Consider the following 7,518-nt stretch of genomic DNA (forward strand, 5'->3'; position numbering starts at 1 on the left):
CTGTCTGTGTGTACATGGAGGTATGCGTGTGTGTGTGTATGTGGGTCAAAATATGACCCTGTGAACGACTCCCCAAAGCTGGTGCTAGGAGACCACCTAAACAAAAGGCACTTATACTCAAACAGATACAGAGTAGGTGTCTGTTAGATTTGTATTGTTTATTGTCATTTATGCTTAGAAATATTTACTCATATATGCTTAGAAGTATATAATCATTTGTAGATTGAAAGACTGTCTCATCCTAGGAGGTCTGTAACAACTCTGTGTAGCATGAAGAGGGGAGTGTGTTCACTCCTCTTCAGAGTGTTCTGGCATAGATCACACACCTCCTAGGAGAGGTCGTATCTTCTCTTGCTGATATATGGTATAGCAAACACACGTATATCTGTTTGAGTGTAAGAGCCTTTTGTTCAGATGTACCGCTAGACTCCTGGCACCAGCTTTGGGGAGTCTTCACAGGGTCACATCTCGACCCCACACACACACACACACACACACACACACACACATGCTTAGACAACGCACAGGCAAGGTACTCTTTGTGTGTATGTATACGTCATATGTTAATGACCCTATGCATATTCATGTAACCACAATAAAAGAGCAGTGTTACGGGGGAGCGGACGAGAGCAACTGAGGTCAAGCGAAGGAACGGCGTTTGTTCAGTTCTCTCCCGTGCACGTAAAACATAAAGGACGTTGCCTACTCGTGTCTTGCTTGCTGTGTAATTACATTGTCTTTAGCGTTCCAGCGAATAGGGTTAAGCTACAAACCTATCAGTGTCCTCCTATACTATAAATCAGAAAGAGAAGGTACGACCTCTCTCATGACCTTAGGACGTGTGTGTATGCCAGAGCACTCTGGAACGCACACAGAGTCTTTGCAGACTACTAAGGATGAGACATTCTATCAATATGCAATCGATTATATACCTCTAAGCATATATGATTATATGTTTCTAGGCATAAATGACAATCCAACAATATAACTCTGACACTAAGCTTTTTTGTGAACTCAGAAATAACCCTGTTTTCAGCTTTGTGACACTTTTACAGCCCATCTATGCACACAAATACGTTACAGGATCAAATGAATAATAGAAAACAAATAAAAATAGAAAATGTTCTTCTATAAGTTTCAATGAGATTTAGTTTACATATTTTACATAATACAGTAAATGTGTGCGGCAATCATTCAGTCACTGAAATTGTCCATAAAACATGCTAAGTAATTTCTAAATGCATGTAGATTAAAGAAAATTATTTTATCTGGGTATCATTGTCTCTGACGAGCCTAAGGTACAAAACATGCTGGCGACGACAATAAATTTTTTCACGCTCCTCAAAAATTAAAAATGTACAAAAAAACTGAGCGACATTTCTGGGTCCATTTTAAAGTTTTCGCGCTGCGGCGCTAGCGACTGGAAAAACATGGAAGTAAGGGCGGAGTTGAACGAAGGCTAGAAGACTCCAATTTCACAGCAACTCACTTCCAACCTACCTGGCCTTCGAAGGACCTGCCCTACGTGGTCCAGGTAGGTCGGGTCCTTCGAAGCATGCTACCCCTGAATTTGGACGCAGCCTTTATGTGCTTTGCATTGTCCCTACCTGATGACAATGATGTTTTACGTGCCCCCCCCCCTTTTTTTTCTCCTCCAAGTTTTACAACCCAACATTTGCTCCTGGGGTGCATTGTTGCTGTTTCTCACTCACACGATCAAGTATGTTTCGTGACACACACACACACACACACACTAGATAAGAAAACTAAGATGACCTAAGAACATAAACAGAGGGATAACAACTATACAGGACAGAATCACAACCTCTGAATATTAAATAATCCAAAACTATAAAGTCCAAACACAAAACGCTGGGTGTAAACACAGGATCATGACTATTCTATATATATTTATATACCAACAGCAGCCTTTGACACACATGTAGGCACTGTAGCTGCTCAGAAGAACAAAGATGTTATTCTGTATTGTCATGTTTGTAGTTTGAGCTCGTATTACTGCGTGATGTTGCTTGTTGAATAAAAATATCACTGTACGTCTTTGTAGAGTTGAATATAGTAAAATGTTTCTTTTAGGGTTTAAAAAGTTTTAATTTATCAAAACATAAACAATATTATCTGTTTGCAAAGTCTTCAGTGAGACGGCTTCAGAGTCTAAACAGGTCAAAAACAAGCTTTGCTGTTCATCAGCTCTAAAAGTGTTTAAGTTGTTGACTTTGACTGTTCTCTCTGTATTCTGACACATGATGGCAGAGCCGCATAAAAAACTGCTGCTAAGTAAAAAAGCAGTAAAAGAGTCACAGACACAGAAAAAGCTCAGTGATTCAGTTCATTTCAAAACACTTTATTAAACTGAATTATTGCAGAGACAAAACAAGACAAACATGCAGTGTAATAACAAAAAGCTGTGAAGGGCTTTTTTTTACTCTGTCTGTTTCACATTTTCATTGCCTAATTGTAACATACACTCTCACCAGTACCAGTTTATACAGAGATCAAATTAGTACTGAGCAGGATTGAGCTCAGTTTATTGATGTGGCCCTCCACAACAGGCCCAGTTTCCCGTGTGGCCCCTCAGGAAAATGAATTGCCCACCCTGCTTCAGAGGGTCTGTGTGCCACAGCAGACTCCTGACCCAGAATCACACTTAGAGTACGCCATCGTCTTCACAAGCAACTGAATGATCTGTGAGGTCAAATCTGTGTGATTTAAGGACTTCCAAGAGGGGCTTGGTTATTTTTAATTTCTGGCTCTTTTCCACAGTGTGTGACCCCAGCAGGTGGCAGATGAACGCCCCTCTCTGAGCCTGGTTCTGTCAAAAGTTTCTTCCTGTTAAAAAGGAGTTTTTCATTCTCACTGTCACCAACTGCTGTTTCTCTGTATTATTGTACAGTCCTTACAATATAAAGCCCATGGAGGTGACTGTGGCTATGATTTGGCACCTTATAATAAAAATTCTATTTAAGTCAACTTTTATTTATATAGCACCAAATTACAGCAACAGACAATTAAACTGAATTGAACTGAATTACTTGACAATTGTATATGCTGTCTGAGGACAGTCACTGTGTTTGTAAGTAACCATGTTCATTTTGTCACATGTTCTTTCTACTTTCTCCTCTTTGGATTTGTAAACAATTTGTTGAGCACTAATGTGCACATGAAGCCCATTAGTGCTTTGAGTGCTCCAGGAGAGTAGAAAAGCGCTATATAAGAATCAGCCCATTTACACAAGACTGTTTTCGCTCTATTATTTTATGTCCCAGTGATCACAGCTTCTCTTTCTGTTTCTCACCTGAATGGTAACTTTATAAAGCGGCCACTCTGACAAACACAGTCCTGTGGTTTAAAGACAGCGAGGCCAGAAACCTCTGCACAAGTTTTACAACCCAACATTGCATTGTTGCTGTCAATCCAGCTGTATGCTTTTTCTTTGTTCCTCCACATTTCACCATTGAACACTGCTGGCAGGAAGGTTTCTTTGCTACAACCTTATCTCCATCTCCTCCCATGTTACCGTGTTCATCAGACACCACATGTCCTTCACACCTCGATGCTCTTGTTGGATGTGTTATCTCTCTCTCATTTCCTTTCCTGCAGGATTGGAGCTCTCTCTCTCTCTCTCTCTCTCTCTGATGATCTCTGTCTGCCTCATTTAAAATCAGTCAGGGAATGAATGTTAGTTACAAACGATTTTACACACCACCTCAACATAGAATAGTATAGTAGCTATAGGTGTATACAGGGCTGGACTGGGATAAAAATCGGCCTGGGCATTTTGACTAGAGACTGGCCCACCATTATAGGAAAAACCATAAAGCCTTTGAATGAAAACAAACGCTGTTGTGACAGTGATGTACACTGTCTTGTTGATATATGTGTATCAATTTAATAAACTTAAACCTACATCATCTTCCCTACTCTGGTATTCTAAACAGTACTTAGCCGAAACCTAAAGACTGCTTGGTCGAGTTAACCTCCTGAACTATCTACAACACATGGTGGAAACCTGAAATTAAGAAAGAGAAGACTAGAGGTGAGACATGATCATTACTGAATATTAAAAATAACTAGAAAAATTTGCATTTCCTGCGAAAATGCAGTGTGGATGCTGTAAAGCTGAAGCTGTCTGCTGAAAACAGCTGAAAATTGCTAAAGAAGCTGAAAAAATCAAAGTCAGTATTTGAAAAGGTCTTGAAATTTTAATAACTTTGTAGAACCATATAAAGTTAACAAAAATGTAATAACTTAGCAGAAATGCAATAACTTTTAAGGAACATAACAATTTAGCAGAAATATTGTGGTTTACCAGAAGGTAAGACTCAGCAGAAATCTAATAATTTAGCAAAACATAACTTAGCAGAAGTAGTGTAACCTAGCAGAAATAATATAATTTAGCAGAAAATTAATAACTTGGCAGAAACATTACAACTTAGCAGAAGTGCTATAATTTTGCAGATATGTAATAATTAAGCCAAACTGTCAGCAGAAAATAGCTGAAAACGCTGAAGTAAACTCAAAGCTACTTGTTGTTCAAGTGTGAAAAATTACCAGAAACATTAGAAAAGGAAAAAAAACAACAACCAGCAGATAAACAAATGTGGAACAAAACCAAGGTAAAATTGCAGAGTTTGTACAGCTGTTGAAATGTAAAAATGGCAAAAAAAATAAGAAACCCCAAAAAACAAGAAAACAAAAACACACAAACAGCATTTAGGTAATAAATGCACAAGATACTGTGGTCAGAGATAAAACAAACAAAAAATAAAATGTTATTGAAATTCCAAAGAGTGGCAGAAAGTTTAGAAAGTAGAAACACAGTAGTAGAAAAGTAAAACATTTGAATATTTATGCAAACATAAGATCAAAGATTACAATAATGGCATACAGAAATAAAAATACCATTTGGGACAATCAGAAAAATATTATTAGAAAATGCAAATCAAATGAATCTAAAATCTATACAAACAATTGAAGCATCTGTTAGAATTGTAAATATCTTTGTTTGCCATGTTTATGTTTATGTCCTTAAGATAGGAAGCCACATGATAGGCTATTAACTGCAAAAATATACACATATAAAAGCAGGAAGTGAAAGACAAAATATATTCTCTAATTTGCTGGAGTTTTGTGCACACACCGTATGTCAAGGATAAACAACATGCTTTTCTACTCTATCTGAGCACTCAAAGCACTTTATACAACTAATTCATTCAACCAATCACACAAGCACCTTTTCTAACCTTTTAAGTGCTCACTATCTGACATTCATACACATTCACACTCCGATGGATGCATCAAAGGGCAACATGGGGTTAGTATCATACCCAAGGATATTTGGCATGCTCCAGACTGGAGCAGATTGAGATCGAAACACAAACCTTCCAATTAGTAGCTGACCTGCTCTGACACCTGAGCTACAGCTACATATGGCACATGTAACTTTCAAGAGCTTCTTTTTTTTCAATTACAGCTTCTTGATTTGATAATAAATATGGTACCAAACTACAAAATACTGTTGAAATAAAGCCGACATTGGGATATATTTCAGGTATGGAGAGTCACACAGCTGAACAATTGATGCACATATTTAAAGAAACAGGGATGAAATAAAGAATATTTCCAAAACAGGGGTGCACCTGTTTTGGCAAGAATATTGTATGTTATGGTTCTACTCTGATCAAAACTCAAGTCAGCTGTGTGACCTCATATAAAATGATAAACAGAAACACATAGCACTGGATGAGACCTTCATGAACTTCATGAACTTTTCAAACAGACTTAATGGGTCAAACTATATGTCTGACCGATTATCTGTACATATTAGAGCAGTCTAAGCACAGATGTGGAAAACCACTGTTACACCTATTCCATACTCATGTACTTACTGACACCCCATACTAAGGCAGTATTCATACAAACACACTTTGAGCTTTCTTTATTTATCCTCTAAAACACTTTCTTTTTTTGCATTTTGAGGTTGTGTAATCTTTATAAAGAATATATGTAATGGTTCAATAGATTCTGATTTAAATGTCCATAATAATCAAATGATCATTATTGTGCATCCAACAATTCAAGATTTAGAGCTGTGTGTTTGTATGAATTCAGGTTGCTATGCTTATAGACTAAAATTACACTAATCCACTATTTACCCAAACAAGTTGCGTTGTTTGGGTAAATAGATTGGGTTTTTTCTACAACATAAATATTCAACAATCGAAAATACAAAACAATATATTTCCACATTAATCCAAAGCTCAGTTTCAAATGATATATCATATAATATCATATGATTTGATACTGATATTGTTTCTTAAATCTGGTGACACAAATAGAGTCAAAAATTCATTGTTGATGTGACATGTGACTCTTTTTACCTTTGACCAATGATGTGCTGCTAAAAAAAAATTAAAAAGATGTTATGAAAAAGATGTTTTTGTTTAGTAAAAGGACTGAAATTACATGGAAACTGTCACCTTAAAGCCTCATTTTAAATACCATCACAAACACGTTTTCCACACTGTTAACAAAGCCCCAGCATATCCGATCACTGCATCTAAATCAAAAAGAAGACAAAAACATATAAAATATAATTTACACAATGGAAGGCTTTTGATTTAAAAAAAATAAGCTCAAAATAAATGTTACCTTTGAATATTTGTGGGAAAAATCTGATGCTACTCCAAGAATGCAAAGTCACACTGGAAACGATGACAGGCTTGCAACCCTCTGTCTTCCTGGAGTGAGGTGCCAGATCAGTAGCAGTGAGGTGACAGAAGTCGGTGTCTATAAGAGCGGTCAAACACTGACACTCTGTCCACTTGTGTAGAGTCTAAGAAGCTGAAATGCAGGCATGCAGGACGAGCTTGTTCTAAAAACATACAGAAAAAACAACATTTCATTGGTGTTGAGGCATAAAAACTACAAACAAGTTATACAATGAGAAAATATTGAAATACCTCATAGGTGCTGCAGGCCAGAGCAATCTCACACCATGTGAGTGTGAGATTGGTGAAGATAGACACAAGCTCTGTGATGAGGTTTGAATATCTCAGTTTGGAAACTGAAAAACTCAGAAGACAGCAGTACCTGCACAGAGAGACAAAATAGAAAAAGCATAGATTTGTAATCCATAATGTGAATTAAAACTCAGAAAGTGTCAACAAGTATAATCATTTGAGTGTGGAATTATTTATGCAATAATCAGGATTTAAATTAATTAATTGAATTAAAAGCACTGACATTTTTTAATAAAGATAAAGAATCATACCTCTCTCTGCTCTGAGGATCACTGAGCATCTCTGACAGGAAATACAGTTTCCTCAGTATGAGTCATCATTGATGGTCTCAGAGGTGTGTAGTGTGGCAGCATGATGATGGTCTCCAGATCAGGCAGGAGGTCAGGTGATGGGTGTGTCATCTTCTCCATTGAAGACACACTGGTATGGCAGTTCATAAAGCAGCAGTCTCCTTGTGGCATGTAGTTATCTGTGCAGT

General features: G+C 37.2%; 1 long non-coding RNA gene across 1 annotated transcript; it reads right to left on the reverse strand.

Annotated features, from left to right (window-relative positions):
- Positions 1 to 5,066: 5,066 nt before the first annotated feature.
- LOC120436912 lies at positions 5,067 to 7,076 on the reverse strand. The gene is made up of 3 exons (XR_005610655.1): positions 6,981 to 7,076; positions 6,670 to 6,892; positions 5,067 to 6,577 (listed from the first exon to the last, which is right to left on the reverse strand). It is a non-coding gene; the product is annotated as an uncharacterized LOC120436912 (long non-coding RNA).
- Between the last annotated feature and the right edge of the window lie 442 nt (positions 7,077 to 7,518).

This window comes from Oreochromis aureus, unplaced genomic scaffold (genome assembly GCF_013358895.1).
Source record: "Oreochromis aureus strain Israel breed Guangdong unplaced genomic scaffold, ZZ_aureus HiC_scaffold_346, whole genome shotgun sequence".
NCBI classification, from domain to species: Eukaryota; Metazoa; Chordata; class Actinopteri; order Cichliformes; family Cichlidae; genus Oreochromis; species Oreochromis aureus.